At 44.1% G+C, this 22,015-nt stretch overlaps 2 long non-coding RNA genes across 3 annotated transcripts in view; both read right to left on the reverse strand.

Annotated features, from left to right (window-relative positions):
- Positions 1–9,013, reverse strand: part of LOC131485760 (uncharacterized) — a 35,142-nt gene extending 26,129 nt beyond the window's left edge. For both annotated transcript variants that reach the window (XR_009248997.1, XR_009248996.1), the window contains exon 1: positions 8,410–9,013. This is a non-coding gene — a long non-coding RNA (uncharacterized LOC131485760). The remainder of the gene's footprint in view (positions 1–8,409) is intronic.
- Positions 1–22,015, reverse strand: part of LOC131485761 (uncharacterized) — a 75,837-nt gene that overhangs the window by 48,365 nt on the left and 5,457 nt on the right. The window lies entirely within an intron of this gene.

A 22,015-nucleotide genomic window follows, 5' to 3' on the forward strand; every position in this document is an offset into this window, starting at 1 on the left:
ACAGTTCTTAATTCCCTCTTAGATGGTAACTGGAGGCAACTGTTTTTCCTTTATCCTTGTGAGACTAATTCTCACCCATCTCTCCAGCCTGTCTAGGCCATAGTATCCATTACTGAAGTTATAACATGCAATTTCCTTCACTGATGGCTCCACATCCTCCCTATCTTGTTTGTTTGTTTGTTTGTTTGTTTGTTTCCCAGAGCCTGGGGATGGCAGGGTGGGGGTACGATGGGAACACACTTTGCCTCATCCACTGGCCGCTGGAGTGAAATTGTAGTAGTGACTCCAAATCTGTAGCTGGTCCACATCCAGCGGCAGAGCCTTGCAGGAAGTGAACAAGATCCACCCACTTCTACTTCGCTCTGCTCTCCAGCTGGGGACTCAGAGCCACCCCAGACTCCAAAACACCCTCATCCTACACAGTGGGTCAACGGAAGAAAAAAAAAAACAAAAAACCACACTGCTACAAAGGAGAATGTGTTTGCTGCAAACAAAGAAAAAAAAAAAAATGATTGAGGCCAAGGTAGCAACTTTTCATGTTAGTTCAAGAAATCTGTCAAGAAAGCTAATTCTAAAGAGCCCTTGGGAGACACCAGGATCTTCCTCAAGGGAAAAGATAGCAAATTATAGTGTTTTGATTCACATCCATGAATGATGTCTCTGCGACTGTTTGGATTAATCCTGAAATACAAGCAATCGTAGTAGGAGACTGAATTTTCCTAAAACAATTCCCTGCTGGGTTGGTTCAGCTAGCTTCACCCTAGCCCTTCCATACACCTCAGTGATGAGGACATTCAGAGTCATTTTTTTTATTATTTAAGCACTCACAGAGTCTTGGGATATCCAACTCTCAAGGCTAATGCATCTCTGGATTTTTTTGTCCCTGCCTGAAACAAAACATAGCTCGACAACAGCATCAGAAAACAGGGGTGGGAGATACATATCGAGGATTAGAGTCCTAGCCCCAGTTGGGTAAGTTTTCTGTTAACTCGTGCTTCCCAAACCACTTTAACTGAAGGTCCTCAACTCAAAGTCTGGCTGCCTTGGGCCCTTGAGTCTACCCAAGGTGAACGACTGGTCCGTCCATACCCATTGAACTGTCATCATCCCCAGTGTTCCTAGAAGAAGGATAGCAAATGCATCAGCCTTTCCTCTAAGGCTGCTGCTATGCACTCAGGGGTCCTCAACTGCAGACCCCTTAGCTTGATCTCTAACTCTTTCACTCACTGTTATGAGCTCTTTTCTAGGACCAGGATAATGTGCTCTGTCATTAAAATTTTTTTTTAATTATGGTACAATATATACAACATAATATAGTAAAACCTTGGTTTGTGAGCATAATTCATTCCAGAAACATGCTTGTAATCCAAAGCACTTGTATATCAAAGTGAATTTTGAGAGCCATTGGCTCAGTTGTGATCATGTGATGTTCGGCATCACGTTCTACTCATACTGCAAGACATCGCTCGTTTATCAAGTTAAAATTTATTAGAAATGTTTGCTCGTCTTGCAGAACACTCGCAGAACAAGTTACTTAAAATCCAAGGTTATACTGTATTTACCACATTAACCACGTTTAAGTACATAGTTCAGTGGTATTAAGAACACTCATATTGTGCAACCATCACCCACATCCATCTCCAGAACTCTTAGAATCTTGCAAAATAGAAACACTATACCAAATAGACGGTAACTTCCCATTTTCCCCTCTCTCCAGTCTCTGACAACCACCGTTCCACTTTCTGTATAAGATTTATTTATTTTGAGAGAGAGTGTGTGAGTGGGGGAGATGCAGAGAGGGAGAGAGAGAAAATCCCAAGCAGGCTCCACGCTGTCAGCGCAGAGCCTAACGTGGGACTCCATCCCACAAAATGTGACGTCACGACTTGAGCAGAAATCAAGAATCAGATGCTTAACCGACTGAACCATCCAGGCACCCCTCCACTTTCTGTATAAATCTGACTACTGTAGAAACCTCACATAAGTGAAACCCGACAGTATTGGTCTTTTTGTAATTGGCTTATTTCATTCAGCATAATGTACTTGAAGTTCATCCAGGCTGCGGCAAATGTCAACATTTCCTTCCTTTTTAAGACTTCCATTACATTTTATGTCTATGCCACACTTTGTTTATCCATTCACCTATCAGTGGACACTTGAGGTGCTCCCCCATTTAAGCTGTTATGAATAATGCTGCTATCACGGTGGATGTAAAGATAACTCTGAGACCCTGCTTTAAATTCTTGGACCATATACCCAGAAGTAGAATTGTTAGATCATATGGTAATTCTATTTTTAATTTTTGGAGGAAACACCATACTGTTTTCCATCTTGCGTGCTTACAAAATGCACACAATGATTCCGACTTCTTCACATCCTCACCAACACTTATTTTCTGTTTTGTTTGGATGGTAGCCATCCTAGCGGGTGTGAGGTGGTACCTCGTGGTAGTTCCGATTCATATTTCCCTAATGATTTTTGACATTAAGCATATTTTCATGTGCTTATTGGACATTTACAGATGTTTTGGGGAGAACTATCTATTCAAATCCTTTAGTCATTTAATTGGATTAGTTGTATTTTGTTGAATTTTAGGAGTTCTCTATGTATTATGGTAATTAATCCCTTATCAGATATAAGCTTCACAGATATTTTCTACCATTATGTAGGCTGCCTTTTCACTTTGTTAATAGTCACCTCTGATGCACAAAAGTTTATTTTTGTGAAACCCAATTTGTCAATTTTTTTCTTTTGTTTCCTGTGCCTTTGGTGTCATATCCAGTAAATCATTGTTAAATCCAGTGGTATGAAGATTTTGCCCTATGTTTTCTCTGAAGAGGTTTATAGTTGTAGCTCTTTCCTTTAGGTCTTTGAATCACTGTGAATTCATTTTTGTATGTGATGTAAGAGTCCCATGAGTTCTGGTATGTTTTCTTCTTGGTCATCTCTAAGCGTTTTTAATATCCCTTGTGATTTCTTCTTTGATCCATTGGCTGTTCAAGAGTGTTAGTTTCCTCAAATTTACAAAATGGCCAGTTTTCCTTCCGTTATTGCTTTCTAACTTCATCCCACAGTGGTCAGAGAAGATACTTTGTACGACACCTAGTTTTCAAAATGTCCTAAAACTTAACTTGTGACTTAACGTATCATCAATCATGGATAATGTCCCAAGAAGTACAATTGAGAAAAATGTCCAGTGTGCTGCTGTTGGGTATCTGGTTGGTTTATTGTATTGCTCAGGTCCGCTATTTACTTACTTTTCTCCTGCCTGGCTGTTCTATCCATTATTGAGAGTTGGGTATTGGGGTCTCCAGCTATTATTGTAGAACTGTCTATTTCTCCCTTCCACTCATTCAATTTCTGGATGTGTTTTGATGGACAGTTATTAGGTGTGCAAATGTTTATAATTTATATATCTTCTAGCTACACTGAAAATTTCGTTAATATGGTGTGTCCTTCTTGGTCTCTTTAACTTTTTTTTTTTTTTTTTTTTTTCAACGTTTTTAATTTATTTTTGGGACAGAGAGAGACAGAGCATGAACGGGAGAGGGGCAAAGAGAGAGGGAGACACAGAATCGGAAACAGGCTCCAGGCTCCGAGCCATCAGCCCAGAGCCTGACGCGGGGCTCAAACTCACGGACCGCGAGATCGTGACCTGGCTGAAGTCGGACGCTTAACCGACTGCGCCACCCAGGCGCCCCTCTTTAACTTTTTTACTTGAAGTTAGTTTTGTCTAATACTGGTATAGCCACCCCTACTCTCTTTTGTTTGCTCTTTGTAAGGAATGTCTTTTCCAACCTTTCCCTTTCAACCATTTGTGTGTTTTTGGATCTAAAGGGAATCTCTTATAGACAGCACACAGTTGGATCATTTTTTTTCATTCTGTGGATATTTGTCTTTTGGAGAGTTTAATCCATCTGCATTTAAATGAATAGCTGATAAGAAGGGACTTCTATAATTCTGCAATTTGTTTTTCATATACCCTATAGCATTCTGTCCCTCATTATTGATATTACGGTCTCTTTTTGCATTTAGTTCATTTTTTATAGTGAAGTGTTTTAATTCTATTCGAATTTCCTTTTGTGTATTCTATAACTATTTCCTTTGTGGTTACCATTAAGCGCCCTATAATTCTAATACTTTACTTTGAGTTTATACCAGCTTAACTTCAATAACATACCAGTACAGCCCCTTTGCAGCTCTATCCGCATCCATTTCGGTTACTGAATTCCACAGAATTACATCTAAAGCAAAAACTAAAGAGAGGAAGATGGCTACGAGTTTCCTCCATAAGAGACAAAGCAACTCTGACTCACAGTCCCCTTATGATGGCTTTGTCAACTAAAGCTGTCCTTGTTTCAGGACTCAGGCTATAATGCGCTTTTGAGAAATTATCTGATAAAAGAATTGAAAGAACTATGGCAGAATTGAGCTTTCCCAAACGGGTCATACAGAAGCTGATGTCTAAGGTCAGACACCGTACGCTATTTCTCCAGGCATCTCCCAAACAGCAGCATCTCCCAACCAACAACATGATGTCATGCCCATAACAAAAGTGGGTTCCTGGTATGAATAACTGGAGTTTTCACTTTCTGCCCTAGAAATGAAGTCTAGAGGTCTTAGATGCGTCCACACCAACATCTTTCCTCTCCATTAGACTAATAAGAAGATACCATTCATTCTGCTATAACTCTGGTGTCCTTCCCATGTTGTTACTGGCACACTCCGTGCTTTAAACTGCAAGAACACGAAACATCCCCTGAGAAACCCCAGGTTAAGTTTATTTGACTTTCTTAAAAAAATGAATAAAGCTAGAAATGAAGGGGGATTGTGAACAGGCATGTCTTCCTGGCTGATTTGGGGAAGCAGGCTGTGGTGAGACCAGAGATAATCAGGGCTGGCTGCCAGTAAGAAAACAAATGTGACAGCTTTTCTTCCAGTATTTGTATGAGAATGGGCTCATCTGGTCTGGCACTGGGGCTTGGAGTCTTGCCACATTTTGCAGAAAATGTAGGAAGTTTCTGGTACCTAGAAAACTCTCAAAGCTGTGTGGGTTTGGTGATTTTCCTGACCTGCTTGAGTTCACCATCTTTAAGTTGTTGTTGCTTTTTTTTTTTTTCAGGGCCAGGGAATGACTCTGAAATGAAAGTTGATTTCAGCCAAAGAGTACACATTTGATTATGATGACTGTTAGACCTCATGAAATGCAGACCGGATGGGGAGAGATCCTGGATTTAACTGGTTATTAACACGAGTCTGTACCAGGAAAGGTAACTCATCAAAGCAAGCCAGAACTCAGAGTCCCTGGGACCAGACAAGGAACTATTGTCTCATGAAACATGTCTAAATCACTCATAATAGAGAAGGCCAAAGAGTTTGGGAATTTACCCATTCCTGAAACTTCACCCCTTCCAATGTAGTTCAACAAAACATAAGGGGGTATCTGCGGCAGGTGAAGAAAAAAAGTATTGGGGGTGTGGGGTTGGGGACAATGATTATGAGAAAATTCAAGACAGAGGCAACTTGGGTACCTGATGTCTCATCAGTCTGCTCCACTTAGCAAACAATCTCTTATCTGGAAGCATCAGGGCTGCACTATCTAAATAGAAAATTGGATGTGTTATAGTCAAACAATAAGACAGAAGCAAAATGTACCAGTTCTGAAAGGGAAAAACTTCAAGCCATGTAAACAAAGGGGCCAACGTTTTGAATTTACTAAGTATAGGCTCTATGCCTAAAAGTCTTTGATGGTAGATCTCAAAAACAGGGCATTCTGAATTCTGATTACAACTATACTCTGTCATAGTAAACAGACTAAGACTAGAATCTGGAGAGGAAAGAGAAGATCAGTGGATTGGTTAGCTTTTGCTGCATAGCAGACCACCCTAAAACCTCCGTAACTGTAAACATTTATCATTTCTCATGATTTCCTGAGATTCATGACTCTCTGGTAGGGGTAGGGGAGGGCTCTTCTGGTCAGGGTTGGCTTGGCAGAGGCTGGGTGGTCTAAGATGGCCGCATATCTAGTGGTTGGCACAAAGTCAGCTGGGGCTATGGGGTTGACTTGATCACATGTCTCTCATAGCCCAATAGGCTAGCTCAGGCTCATTTATATGGCCTTGGTCACAAGATTCTCAAGTGTGGCCAGAGAGGACCTAATGTGCATTCACTTTCCAAGCATTGCTTGGGTCACATGTCATGAAGGTAGTCCAGAGACAATGTGGGAAGGCACTACCAAAGCCATGGACAGAGGAAGGAAGATCACGTGTGACCATTTGTACAATCGACCACAACTGTTTTCTCCCTTCCACTCATCCTGTTTCCTCTTGACAGAATCACCTCCTCCTTCCATTTACAATGACTGACCTGAATTACATTCACTACCAAAGAGGAATCTCTCCAACATGCATGTGGAACATCCAGAGATTTTGATGCTATTCATTAATAAGGTTCTCTCATGTGTTAGAGGCTGGATTAAATGTGATTGGTCAGCATGTTTCCCACACAGAAAGAGCACACCAGCTTTAGAGTTAAGTCACAAGCTCAACACTAAATTTACTTTCCATGGGGTAATTGCCTAAGCCACTGCTTTTCCAAGAGGAATCTTTCTGGAGCCTTTTGTTCTTTTGATTGAAACTTAATCAGCTTCTTGTTTGACAAAAATGACAGGCTGCGTGAAAGGGGAAACAGAGTTTGGGTTTTACCAATCCTAATTCCTATCAAACATCAGAAGAAAATAAGCACTTTCTACATAATGTGCTCCACTTTGTGTTGTAGACTCAAATTTATCACTTAAAGAGGTGGGGGGGGGCTGTTTACGCTTTAAGGGTGAAAAAAAGAAGACACACAGTTAACTCCTTCTCTCTGAGGCTTTTCAAATAAAGTCTTTTTTCCTTTTTTTTTTTTTTTAAAGAGCAAGACTGTCCTGACTTTGCCTTTTGGCTTGGTGGAGTAGAAATACAAGGAAGTAAAAGTTCAGGAGAGCACTTCCAGGTGATGGGCCCTAAAATCTGTTTGCTTTCTGGAATAGAGGAGTCAAAGTTTATTGCCGGCCAAGTCTCACCCAGACCATGAATTCTGACCCCAAGCCCTTGCACTGAACTTCAGAGAGCAAAAATTCCCAATTCTGTGACTAAGGACGGACTGGATTTGGAATTGGAAGACGTCCTCATCTTGGCCAGATACTCCATAGCTCTGTGATCTTGGACAGATTATACACGTTCTCCGTGATTCTCCTTCTGCATCTACATTGTTTCTCCTCTTGAAAGCTGGTTGGTTGGGACGTTTAAATTAGAGAATGGCCTCTATGTACAAATCTGGAGCCCAAAACTTAGTAAGTGCCTATCAAATATTAACTTTATACTATCTTCTTTCTTTCCTTTTCCCCTTCCATGTTGTTCTTATTTTTCCATTTTGGGAAAAATTCCAGCTAGCATTATTACCTTTGAATGAAAATTGAGATAATGACGATGATGATGATGATGATGATAAATCAATAACAATAATAATAGAGCTACACTGTGTGTCCCTGTGATAAAGAATATGGCAGATATTCAAATGAGAGGCAGTTTGGACCAGTTTCATGACTTCGCTAGTGATTGGTCATAGGCAGGCAGGTGGCCGTATCCCAGCCAATGAGACAGAGGAGAAGCCCACCTATCCATGATCCCATGACTACCAAGTGGCAGAGTCTGTGTTTGAGCCCCGGCAGTCCAATTTCAGACTCCATGTGCTTTTCTCCTCCCTAACGTATACTAATTCATTTATTCATTCACTGTTCAAAAATATGTTGTCTATGAATGCAACACACCATGGTGTTCACTGAAACAAAACAAAGCTGGGAGGGCATCACAGAGGTGGTGGCAGTGAATTTTGTTCTGGGGTGGGAGACAGAGCTGGATGCAAGGCTTGATCTCATCACTTACATGGATGTGATGTTCTGCATGTCAGTTGGACTCCATGAATTCAGCCTCCACTTTTTGTAATGGGTGGTGGGGGCTGGCCTTCTGGTTTATCTCTCAAGTTTAACATGGGGACTAAAACCAAGTCGCACGTGAAAACACCTGCACCAGAGCCTAGCAGGTGGTAGTGACTCCATGAATGTTTGAGAAGAAACTTCACAAAAGGGCAAGGCTGTTGTGCAGAGGGACATTTCTGGAAGATCTGGGGGTGGGGGTGGGGTGGGCGGGGAGTCAGAAAAATCAGGCTGAGGGGTGAAGGCAGGGAAAGGACTTGGGTAACCAAAGGAGGCAACCAGAAGTAAGCGCTCAGATGCAAAAGAGAGTGGCAAGCAGCCTCAAGGGGTACTTCCTGGCTTGTAGAAGCCCCAGAGCTGAACCTCACCTTGACACTGATGACTATGGTGCCACGGCCAAGTTGTTGAGTATCTATGAACCCCAGTTTTCTCACCTGTATCGCAGAGGTGAGAAGGTCTCCTTCCAAGGAGGTTAAAGGAGGTCATGGACGCAAGTACCATCTTGATGATAGTCCGCATGTGACATGCTCAATTAACCATAGCTAACATGTCTACTGGAAGCAAGGAACAAGACAAATGGGAAGTGAGCAGAGAGGCAATATGCTGTAGGACTTAAGAGCCTCCATCAGAGGCCCAGGGTAACATCCATTATCCAGCCTGCTCTTCTCATGGCTTCAGCCAACGCCTTTAGGCCTCCAAGTCAAGGATCAAATCATCAGCATCTCTGCCTCAGTATCTCTGCCTCTAATTTGACCGGATCTGTTTGATGCCTGGGATGCCCTTAAAAGAGCGCTTCCTTCCTATACACACAGGAAACCATGTTTTGCCAGCTTGAAGTAGAATCCCATCTCACGGGAGTCCAGCTCGGATTGAGAACTCAGAGCCATAGATGCTAAGGAAACATGGTGTTTGGAAAGTTCCATTAATATTTCTTCAGTGCTCATCAGAAAGTCCTATACCCAGGTTTGACTTCAAGGCAAATAGTTTCCGAATAAAGGCTGCCCCTGACACTCCCAAGCACAGCTGGTCACACCTGCCCCACCCCAGTCCACCCTCCATTCTGACACTTTCATGATGTAATGACTTTTGTTTATGACTCTGTGTCCCCAGCTAAAGGGAATTCTTAAAGGGCAGCTATGCTGTTTAATCCACCTATGGATTCCAAGCCCGGACAGAGTCTCCTCTTTGTAGACAACGCCTGAACAAATAAGTTACTGAATATAAACAACCAGCCTCCGAGCCCTACTTTTGGGAGATGCTCCGGGGGATAAGGGTGTCCAAGGATACAGGCCCCAGGGCTCAGGCAGAAGGGAAAAATACATATGTTCAAGGAGGAGAGAGCCCAGGAGCTGGATGTCTCCACCAAATAAAAATGGGCAAAGTCATAAAGCTGCAGGCCAATATCAGAGGAAGAAATGATGGGTCTTTCTAAAAAGCTGGGCCCCACCCAGTGACCACAATCCATTGTTTCTTGTTCCTCTGGCTGCCCCACAAAGCAAGGGGATGCCAAGCCAGGAGTCCTGGGCCCAGCATGAACAGAGCAGACAGCACAGGGGTATGTAACACAGGAGGCCCATGGCCTCTCCTGTGTCTCGTGGGCGTGTCTGTCTGCAATCTTGTTGTGAGACAGAAGAGCAGGAGAGAGGAGGACACTGACACAGTAGAATCTGGGGATAGGATACAAATTAACACCAGACTCTTGGGCAAATGACGCTGAATTCTAAGTGGAAACTTTTCTCAATTACCAAAGAGTCAGAGTCCTTTTGGCTTCTAACGGAGACCTTGTGCCCTTAGGTGAGATGTCAGATCCCCAAATTTCTACTTCTCCTTAGATGAGGGGAAAGAGAGAGAATGGAGAGAAAGGAAGGGGAGGGAGAAGAGGAAAGGGGGGGGGGAGGAAGGAGAGAAGGAAAGAAGAGGGAAGGAGTGAATTTCCATGAAGACCAGGAGAAAGGAAAGAAATCACAGCAGCTGAACCCTTCTCTCTTTCCTTTTTAATCTTAGTTTAGATGTTCCCCTGGTAAAATCATTACAAAGGCTGTTTATTTTTAAAATTGAAAGATTGGGAAGAGTCATAATGAGATATTATGTGTAAAAGTTGCACATAAATTTCCTCTTGTCATATTTTGGGCTTCGCTAACGTATCCCCTTGGCAGGATGGAGGGAAGCTGATCGCTTTAGTATAGATTGTGTGCGCCTCAGAAATATTGCCCTAGGAGAGAGCTCCTGGGTGGCTGACTTGGCTCCATGCTGATTTAGAAATTAGCTGGGCTTTTATTGGCCACACTAAATTGTTCTCTGGAAAAAAAATACATTTTTATTACAGAACAAGGGGCAGATGATTGAAACAAGCCTGCCTTCCCCGTGTTGAGCTGTGTTTTAGACTGTTAAGTATACGTTCTTCTCTGGGGTTCTTGCTGCTGTTTAATGGGGGCACGCAATATCCACCAGTAAAGAAATTACCTCGTTTCCCTCCTGTCCCCAGGGAATTCCTTATCCCTTAATAATGTTCTGTTTGAGTTCTTCTGAGTGTGTGAGTGGGCACGTTGAGGAAAATGGAGGCTCTGTATAATACTCGTATTGCAAGGTTCCAGAGTAAGAGGTAACTGGGAGGGGCCCCTGGGTGGCTCAGTCCAGTTAAGTGTCTGACTCTTTTATCAGCTCAGGTCATGATCCCAGGGTCATGGGATCCAGCCCTGCATCAGGCTCTGTGCTGACAGCATGGAGCCTGCTTGGGATTCTCTCTCTCTCTCTCTCTCTCTCTCTCTCTCTCTCCCTCCCTCCCTCCCTCTCTCTCTCTCTCTCTCTCTGTCCCTATGCACCTCCCCTCTCAAAATAGATAGATAAACTTAAAAAAAAAAAAAAACAGGAAACTGGGAGTTGTTCTTACAGAAGGGGTTAGGGAGACTGAATCTGGCCACTAGCCATTTGGAGCTCCAGATCGGGAGCCATGGTAATACCACAAAGACACATAGCTACAATGTTCTACTGAAAGCAGCTGGTGGCCAAGGCCGTGCGGTGGATTTGCATGTAGAGCTGAGCCAATCAGCAGTGACTCTGGGAGCAAAGGACTCATTTGTAAGCCAATCAGAAGTGACTGTGGGAGCAAAGGAATCATTTGTAGACAAGACCCAAACCAACCTTTGTATGGTTCCTCTTTCTTGATGACCAGCCTGACTCCGCTCTGACTTCCGCCTCCGATTTGCCAGGGGACATCAGGTCCTTCCTCAAGTCGGGCAAGGCCCTGAAGCACTGTTGTGCCCACCACCGCCCTCCCGTTCCACTGCCCTCCTGATTTCGGCCCGAGCATCTTGTGCAGAATCTGCTCCAGCTCTGTGCCCCTTTACTCCTTCAGGGGAAAATACTATGTTTATAGGGATGGGAACTAGCTGTTTTCTGGAAACTTTCTAAAAATTAGCTTCATTTATTAGAACCTCAAAGCCAAAAATCATATCCAAAGTAAATTAGCAGAGTAATACAGAGTAATGAGGGTATTTGAGGGATGGATTTCTCAGCCAACTGAACCATTTTATTAACCCTTCAGATACAATTCCTGATTTATCGGAGGTAATTGGAAGATGGATGAGTGTACCTCTGCATGAATAAACGATAGGATGGGGCGTTAGGGTCTTGGACTTGAGCTTATGTCAGAACTGAATGTGACAGGTGGGCTCTCATTTTCCCGATTTGGGTCCTTGGGAAAACCACAGATCATTTAGTAATCCTGTTTCCTCAACTATACAATGGAGATAATCACAGCCCTATCTATCAGTGAGGGTTAAATGCATACACGTATATGTTATTATATACGTATATATATTACACACACACACACACACACACACATCATGCACGCACATCCTTGCATGCATATGCATTATAGGTGCAACATGCACATGCATGTATCACGTTTCCATGTATCACGTGCACATGTGTGTATCACGTGTACACGATGCATCGCATGTGCATGTATGTGTTATGTGGAGGTGTTATGTGTGCATCTGTTGTGTGTGCATGTGTGTGTGTTGTGTGCACATGTATTGTGTGTGCACACGTGTGCTGTGTGTACCCGTATGTATTTTATACGTCAAATAGGCAAAATATACACAAACAGTAAGTACCATGCCTGGTACTTAACAGTAACAACTCATTAAACGTCAGCACTGTCCTTACCCACCATCAGCGCCACTTAGCTGAAAGGTAGATTTATTTTCCCCACAAGCTAAATTCTACAACAGAGCCAAGTCTCACAAGAAGTTAGTGGTTGAGCTAAGACAGAAAACATAACTTTTGATTGCTTATCCTCCTCCACTAAACTTCAGACCACACTGCCTCCTATTAAAATTAATTTCTGTTCCCTTCGGGTGGAGATTTAAATTTGTCATGCCTCCCTAAGCCACCGGACCCCAAGCCCCATCGCTGATTGTTCCTCAGGGAAGCCAGAACTGCTTGAGGTAATTAATCCACTACAGGCTCCCCTACAACGACTGGGAAGGAAACACCAAATTCTACTTGGTTTCTTTCTAATTAGTAACAGAGAGAGGGAGTGAGGGAGACAGACTAAGGACAGAAAGGGGCTGAGCTACACGGGGTGTGGTTCACATGTGTTCCCAATCATGACCACACAATGAAAATGTTTTCTTTCTGGGGCAATCAGGCAAAATCTTGGAAAAATGAACTCCCCCCCCCCCGTATGTACAATAATAACAATATCCCAAATTTGAAACCTTTTTTTCCTTCAATCTTGGCAGTTTGTCTTCCAAAAGATTTGGACAACTTCCAAGCTCTGATGGCCTGTGCATGACCCTTTCTCCAAGGACACAAGTATTTATTTATTTTATAATAATAAGCAAACATGTATATGATGCAAATTCATGTGTCAGGTTCTGTTCTAAGTGCTTTCCCTGTATTGACAAAAATGCAATCTCCTTTAACAGCCCAACAATGAGGCACGCTCCTATTTCCACTGAGGAAACTGAGGCACAGAGAGGTTTAGTTACGTGTCCCAAGTTGATCAGCTAGTACAGGGCAGAGGCAGGATTCACACCCAGGCTGCCTGGGTTCCAAGCCTGCGCTCATCACCACTCATCATCCTTCTGCATGCAACCTCCATGGTGGAGGGGGTAAGGCAGACCCAGAGGGGCAAGACCAGATGAAGAGTTGAAGGGGAGACACAAAAGTGAAAATGAGAACTCTCAGGAAAGGAGGCCACACCACCAGGCACCTGGGCATCGGTCCCTCTTTTGCACAGGGGTTCTGCCATTCTGGTTTTCTTCCTTTCCAGCTCATGAACAAGACAACTGTCACCAGTGCCCTTGTTCACTCTGCTTCCCTATGCTCTTCACTTTGATTGACATTCAGCCTCCATTCTCTTACACTCTTGACCTTGAATTCCATTTCTAGCCTGTGCTTCCCCCAGGTCCTGACCTCCATGTCTCCGACCCTGCCCAAGTACCCTGATCCTGGCTCCTAATTGCTCCCTTTGCTTAACTGCCTAGTTTAACGTCCAGACCCTGCATTGGCCCTTGGCTCTGATTAATTGCGGCCTGGGACTCAGCAGCAGGGGTCTGAATCCCTTCCCAGCCACTAGAGTAGCCAGGCTTGACCTCTGTTGGCTAAGCGATGAAGGATGCCACACCCACCTGTTGAACATGGCGGCTGCTGTGAAACATACTTGGTGAGTGGTGCATATGTCACAGACATGACTCTGCCAGCAGAAAGACCCTCAGGGGCTGGCTGCCATCTGCTAAAAGGCAAACATGGATGGATGGGTAGATGGATGCATGGTCTCTGACCTCCCCTGATTCCTTCCAGGATTAGAATTCTTGGATAGTGGTGTTCAGGGGCCTGGGGATACCACTGTTCCAGGAACAGCTGGCAGGGCTTGCACTGTTGGAGCAATTGATGGCTTTTAGGGGCAGAGATTATAGGCCAGAAAGAGAGGTACAGGTCTAGGATACACAGCAGTGATTCAAAGATAATGGGGCTGAGCTGACTGAAGAAAAGGAAAAGAAGTACTTAATCTGTGAGGGATATTGATGGGAGAGATATTCCAGCATGCAGTTCCCAAGAAATGCACACAGTTCAACTCAGAGGCCTGAACTTTCCCGTAAGATCGGGAGGTATCGAGAGACATATTAATCTCTCAGGCCAGCAGGGATCAGGGGCCTTGCTCCCTGGATTCTGCAGGAAAACACTCGGGTGTAAACTCATCAGAAGCGATGTGAAGAGAGCACAGAGGGAGAGAAGGCATGCAGATTATATAGATTCTTATGTATGTTGACTTCCTGCAGGATGTGATCAGCTGCTTTGGAAATATTCACTGGCTTCTTAGACGGGGCTTCTAAAAATCATGTACTTCTATACATCTGTCTATACGCTAAATCACTTAATGAAACACCAGCTCACTTAGCTTTACAACTAGCCTAGAAGGTTATGGTTATTATAATCATTATCCAATGTTACAAATGAGGGAATTGAAGTACAAAGAGTCAAGTGACCTATCTGAGATCAGTGGTATCACCAACACTTAAACCTGGCCTGGGCCCCTGAGCATTGTGCTGTACTGCCATCCTGATAGCCAGGACAGTCATGGCCATCCATGCCTCCAAGCCCTAGTCCCCTTAAATGGAAGCTTCTATATGAGCAGCTCTGTCCCAATGAGACCGTGATGGACAACCGGCCCACCAAAGGCAACCACACGCTCTCTCCTGGAATTCAGAAGTGATTCATGGACTGGGCCAATAATGGGGGATATACAGTTAGGGCGAAAGTTGACAACCAGGTTATACACAGCCACATACACCCCCAAATTCCTGGAGAAGGGGGAGCTGTGAACCTTCCCCCAAAAGTGAAAGGACGGGCACATGCCAAAGGCATCTTCCTGCACCCAAGACATAAAAAGGAGTAGCTTCATTCCTTGATTCCTAGTCTGAGAGCCCTGTGGTCTGCCTGAAGTTTGCTTCCTGATCATAGATGGTCATGTAATTGATCATGTAACCAATACTGACTCATTAAAATAATCCTCGACTAAGAGATGAGCTACTCTACAAACGAAGACTGTACCCAAACTGGTATGACCAAATGAGATTAATGGTAATAATTTCTTGAAGTGTTTTATCACGTGGCAAAACTTTGCTAACACTGTCATCTCACCTAATCCTCCTGATAATCCTGTAAATTGCTAGTAATACTTTTAAAGAAGACGACTTCGGGATTTACAGAGGTTAAGGAATTCATTCGTTCCTACCACAAGTATTTGGGTGTCGCTATGTGCCAGTCCCCTTTCTAGGACTTAGAGTAGAGCAGCAAATGAAATAAAGATTGCTTTGCCCTCATGGAGATTATGTTCTAGAGGGGAAATAAAAAAAAAAAAAAAAAGAACTCTAACAAGTAAGTTAACTTAGGATATTAGCTGGTGAGAAGTACTACGGACTTGGAATCTACCTGGAGAGTCAGGGTGGAGGTGGGTTCTGGGTTGTAATTTTAAGTAGAGGGATCAGGGGATACTTCGTTGATATGGCCATATCTGACCAGAGGCTTAAAGGAGGTGAAGGAAAGGACCACGTGGATATCTGGGCGAAAAGCATTCCAGGCAGTGGGAACAGCAAATGCAAAGGCCCTGAGGCAGGATCAGCGGCTCCATCCAGTGGGTGGAATTAGTGACAAGGAGAGGAAGGAGGCCAGAGAAGTAATAGGGCCAGATCACAGGACCTTGCAGCTGTCATAAGGACTTTTTTAGTTTTTCATTTATTTATTTTTAGATAGAGAGAGAGAGAATGAGTGGGGTAGAGATAGAGAGAGGGAGACAAAGAAAATACCAATCAGGCTCCATGCTGTCAGCACAGAGCCCAATGCAGGGCTCCAACTCACAAACCGTGAGATCATGACCTGAGCCAAAGTCAGACACTTAACCGGCTGAGGCACCCAGGTTCCCCAGGGACTTTTTATTCTGCGTGAAATGATGACCTATCAGAGAGTTTTGATCACGTGAGAGACTTCATTGGACTTATTTCTCAAAAAGACTACTCTGGCCACTGTTGTAGGGGTCAAGATCCTAACCTGTAAGGTCATACAAGCAGCAAAACCAGAATTCAAGCATATTTTACCCCTAAGCACTACACTCTATTTCCTCTTTAATTATCAAGGTTCTAAAGCAATAAAAAGCTGTTTCAAATTATTTTCCCCTTGCTATGGTGTAGTGCCTTTCCGCCTTTGCTCTGATGGGAGAAGCCTCTGCAGACCTCTTATCTTATTGAGCTGCCATCAGAATAGCAGTTAGTTTTGATGATATAAAGATTCTTACTATTTGCCTGGCACTGAACTGAGTTTATAAACTACACTCTCACTTGACCCCCACATCAAAGCCAAGAGGAAATGGTACAGTTCCGATCCTTCTGTGCAGATGAGGATCTGAATCTTAGAGAGTTTCTTTTCTCACCCTGGCTCCCAGGGAACTCTCCCACATAAAGATTTCCCCATACTACCTGCCTTGGGATAGGAATGGCCTTTCAAGCAATTTCTCGCTGAGAAGTCTGACAGCTCCGTAAGACGAGAAACTAAGTGGTAGGCTTCGCTTTATTAATCTGTTCCCGGGACAGTACCCCGCACATAGAAAAAGTCAATGATTTATTTTGGATGATCGCCTGATGTTAACAACAACTTTTAGCCTAGTGAAAATAGATCTTAGAAACACCGAGTATTTCCTTAGAAGGTAATTTTAATTCCATTATAAGCCACAAAGGAGTGTGTTCAATATGGCGTCCTTGGATGCCATGGGCTCATGAAATTTCAGGTGGGTAATGAATATACATTTGCTGACCCACTGAGTCATAGTAAGGGGCCATTCTGCCATGTGGCACACTCTGTCACTCCTTTCAGTAAGTTACGTACCCAACCTGGGTCTCATTTCCCTCCCTTGTGAAATGGAAAATGCCACTAAGTTTGCTGTGATCATTAAATAATCGAATGCATACAAAGCCCTTACACACTGCCTGGCTTATAAAAGGTGCTCAAGAAATGTTACCTTTTATTCTAGTATGAGCTTAGGATTCCTTTTCTTCTGCTAGGGATGCTTGGGTAGATCTGGGCCTGACTGAACTGCAATCTGCTGAGACAGATACTCTGGGCCTTTTGAAAGATGTGCTATGAAGACAGCGGTATGCTGGGAAATGTTTAACAGCTGGCTCTTTAGCACAAAACAAGAACAACGATTGCAGCATTTGCCGATGTCAATGGTGTCAATACCCCCAGCATGGCTGATCTCAAGTTATCGAGGTGGTACCGCTGAACGTGGAACCGGGAAGATAACACGCATGGGCATGGCTGGCTCTTACCGATCTGGCTCCCGTTGTACTGTGGCAACTCGCCCACCATGCCGGCTCTTTCTCTTGCCAGTTCAGAACGTACAAGCAGCCCAAGAGAGGCAGGCTCAGCCCTTCTTTGCTCTACAGAGAGACTCATCTGTATTGCCCGTGCGGACAAGGTGATTTTTATTTTAATAAGCACGTATAGGCTAATTCCAGTCTAAATGAGTTAAGGTATATCATGTGCTTAATCAATAGATGTGATTTTTATCGCTGCTTTATGGATGAAGAAACTGAGAGCCGGAGAGATTAAGAACTTTCTTAGGGTCACACGGCCAGCAGATGGCAAAGCCCAAATTCAAATTAAGTGGCCTGGCTTGGAGTCTGGAGTCTGTTCTCATATCTTCTCTGCTGGCTCAGGCACAGGACTGGTCGGTCTGATCCTGATCACTGCCCAGAGAAGAAGTCCAGAGAATCCCATCGGTCACTCTCGTGCCTCTCTGCTGCGCTGGGACCAGCCTATAAGGCTTGTTGCTAAGTTTCCTGCTTCTATAAACCCATTCTATTCGGAGCTGATGGCAAGCAGTGAGCGCTGATGGGCGCCTAGAAAGTGCCTCACTCACTTCTCCTCCTGGGGCCAGCAACCTAAGTGCTCCGTGACAAAGAGGCCCAGGAGCCTGGGACAGAGGCTTTTTGAAATACTGCTTTTGCGTCTCCCATGGGAGGTGCAATTCCAAAGTCTTCCTGAACTCGCCTTTCACAGGCCTGAGCAGAAACCCCCGCTACTTCTGGAAGTGCGCTTCCAAAGGTTGTCTGGCAGCCGGAGCAGAACAGCTGCTCAGCAATGCAGTGATCCAGCAGCCCCAGAGGAGGAGGGGACGGCGGGGCCTGCTGCCCTGTGCCAAGCCCAGCACCCACCAGCTGCCTCCCTCCGGCTTCCATCGGAGCAGAAACAGCATTAACTCCATCAGCACCAGCCGGCCCAGCCGCAGGGCAGGAGCTGGGTTTCCCGGAGGCCACGGTGCCCGGAAACACATAGCTAGTGACTTCAACTCATCCGCGCCCTTTTCTCTCCAGAGTTATTTTCTATTGTTCTGTCTTCCCAAGAAGGCACCGGTCTCGAAGTCGCTCTGCTGAGCATTCTTCTCTCATTTCATTCCTGTACTAGTCCTGCTTCCCTCTCGGCTGGCAGGCCACAGCCACTCACTCTCTTTATACTATAGAGAAAACATACATTATGGCAAGTTAAGTGGATCCTAACATTCAGAGGAATCTATAACGATGAGAAAGCCCCTCATTATGTCATTTTGCTCCCTTTGCAGTCCTTGGCATTCTTGGATGCCGCAAAGCATGAGCAAAAACACAGCAAGATTCCCACTCCCTGGTAGGCAGAGAAGGGAATGCCTCACTGCAGATTATGATCCTACACCAAAAAGATGGAATGGAGACTTCTGGATTCCCACCCCTAGGACTCAACCCTGTGTAAGCCATCTGGGGTGGGGCCTGGATCCCCAAGGACAAGAAGCTCTTAAGCCAAGCATAAAACAAAACAACACACAGACGCAGACGTGAATAAATAAAGCAGACACATCCACATATGGGAAGGCTCCCTGTCCCACTCCCAGGAGGCAGACTCCCCGAGGCCTTGCAGATGTCACAGCAGAATCTACTTGCAGGTTCCAAGTCGTGCAAACCCAGCGCCTAATGTTACTCTAGAAAAAATGGAGTGGAGAGACTGGAACATTCTTTATTTGAAAAAGAGAAGATGCACCCCCCCACACACACACCCCCCCCCAACACAATTGTTGGTCCCCTCATCATTTCACTGAGATTTGCCACCAGTGGCTCCGGCCATTGGTGAGTTGACAATTTTGCATGGCCTCCATGGAGAGGACACAGGACCGGCCTGGGACCCTGTCCATAAAGAGAAGGGACGTGGGACTGAATTACGGGGGGTGGGGTGTGGGGGGGAGGTGTTGGGGAGAGGGAAGGAAACACAAACAGAAAATTAGAGACTGAGCTCTCTTCACAGAACTGTTACTTCTTTTGTGGAAGCCATGTGAACGTAATCTTGGTGAACACATACATATTCGTGAACATAAGCAACGGTGAACTCAAATAATGGTCAGCTTAGTTTTCCAAAATCTGTTGCTACCCTTAATGTCAAAAAAGAAGGTTGATTCAGTGTTAAAGGGGAATTATTTTAAAAATAGAAAACTACAGGGGCGCCTGGGTGGCGCAGTCGGTTAAGCGTCCGACTTCAGCCAGGTCACGATCTCGCGGTCCGTGAGTTCGAGCCCCGCGTCAGGCTTTGGGCTGATGGCTCGGAGCCTGGAGCCTGTTTCCGATTCTGTGTCTCCCTCTCTCTCTGCCCCTCCCCCGTTCATGCTCTGTCTCTCTCTGTCCCAAAAATAAGTAAAAAACATTAAAAAAAAAAAAAAAATAGAAAACTACATAATCACTGCCCTAGCATAATGATTGGGTATCCGTGTTTTCCATTGAGTTACATAGGTGAAGATATTTTAAATGATAAAACTTTTAATTATCATTTTTATAATTATATAAAGTTATAATTTTATCATTATAATTTTTATAATTAAAAATAAAAATTTGTGGGGCACCTGGGTGGCTCAGTCAATTAAGCATCTGACTTGGGCTCAGGTCATGATCTCGCTGCTCATGAGTTCGAGTCCCTCAGAAGGCTCTGTGCTGACGGCTCAGAGCCTGGAGCCTGCTTCAAAGTCTGTGTCTCCCTCTCTCTCTGCCATTCCTCACTTGCTTGCACACGCTTTCTCTCTCTCTCAAAAATAAATAAACATTAAAAAAATTTTTTAAATAAATAAATAAATAAATAATATTTGTGTTCTGTTTTTTATTACCTTTTTCTTTCATTCAACTTCAGAGCTGACATTTTTCGTGTTTACCAAAGACTTCTGAGTGACCATTTTTTAATCAATACATACAAGGACTGGAAATTCCAACACCGATTTAACCATTCTCTTATTGTCAAATGTTTAGGTTGTGTCTAGCACGCACATGTTCCTTGTGAATCCAAGCATTAGTTGTGGTGGATTATCTCCTCACGATAAATTCCACTAAGAATGACTGAATAAAGGAACGCTTATATTTTGTGGCTTCTGTTACGTATTGTCAGGTTGTTTTCCAGAAACACTTACATTTATTTTCAAAACAACATCACCCTAAGAATGGGTCAACCTCACAAAAATGTTGCCAGCTCTGGAAATTGCTGATTTTAAAAAAAGTTTGAAACATTTAAAATCATCTCCTGCCCTCTCCCTTTATGACACCCTATATAATAATCATAAGGACAATTGGAGGGGGGGCGGAAAAACACATCTTATTCTACAGATTCCAAAGAATCCCAACCAGGATGCTTTCTGGACCAATCTGGACCAGACGCTTCGAGGTGAAGAACATCTTCCCTGCCGGAGTGGCAGGTGTTGCTGTTGGTTAAAGACAATGCCGGTGTTGTTGAATGGGAGGTAGGCAGTTCTGAAGAACTCTACTAACACCCCCTGGTCAGAAGGAGCAAGGTTTGGTGCTCTACATATGGACATCTTTCCTCCCCCCAAATAAACAGAGAAACATTCCTCTAGCTGCTCAGGCTGAGTCTGGCAAGATAGTGATGTTTCAGTTTCAAGGACTCCTCTCCAGGATACCCTATGTACATATCACCTTTAGTGCTATTATTAACGTTCTACTACATTAATATCATAATATGAATAGCAGGTTATTAATAACATAGCACCATTAATGCTGCTAATAAAAATAGCTCGTATGTATCGCATGTTCACTCTATGCTGAGCACTCTGATATCAGATCTTGTCTGGGACCAACAACACTATCCACTCACTTGACAGGTTCTGGAACAGAAGCATGTCAGCCTTAAAAGACTTGCCCAGGGCCACACAGCTCATTTGTAGACACGAAGCCAGGCCACCTGAGTACAGAGCCTTTGTTCTTCTCAACTGTACTGCAGATCGCCTCCTTTCAGGAAACTTTTTCACATTTCTTCCATTTTACCCTCCGTTCCCTACAAATCTTTGTTGGCCAACATACATACCGGCAGTGGGCGGGGGTGGGGCTGGCAAGGACATCTTATAAGCGTCCTCCCCCTTTATTAGTGAACCACGAATTTAGCACTGACCCTGGACATCTCAGATCTGTCCCCCAGCAAAATGAGGCTCCATCCACCTGGACTCTCCTTCACTCTCTGGTGCGTTTGGCCTCTTTTATGTGAAGTTATTTGACATGGGAGCCAAAATGTAAAGCTTTCACTCTCTTCCAGAAAAGTCATCAGATCCGTCTGCAAAAGAAAAACTCCTAGTGGCCCACTTGGCTGTACCCGATTTCTTCCCAAGGACATGCTCATGAGACGTCCTCCTGAGACACTCACAGCCGACACCATCACGGAATAGTTGCTGAGGCCAGAGGTCCAGCCCAAATTGCATACTTTTGCCGATGCCGCCTCTGAGTACATAATTCCCGTGACAGCATTGCCATTATGGCAAACGTTTTCTCTGACTCTCCCTGGATCCCCTGGCCAGAAGAGTGTGAGAAACAACGCTGTGTGTTCAGAAAATGTTGAAAACATTGATCAAACTAAGGTAAGTAGTGAATAAAGCCATCATAACTTACTTTAAATAAAAAAAATATGGGAAACATCAAATATGTCAAATGTCCTACATTTTTAGTTTGTTCACTTTCCAAATGA

This window comes from Neofelis nebulosa, chromosome 9 (genome assembly GCF_028018385.1).
Source record: "Neofelis nebulosa isolate mNeoNeb1 chromosome 9, mNeoNeb1.pri, whole genome shotgun sequence".
NCBI classification, from domain to species: Eukaryota; Metazoa; Chordata; class Mammalia; order Carnivora; family Felidae; genus Neofelis; species Neofelis nebulosa.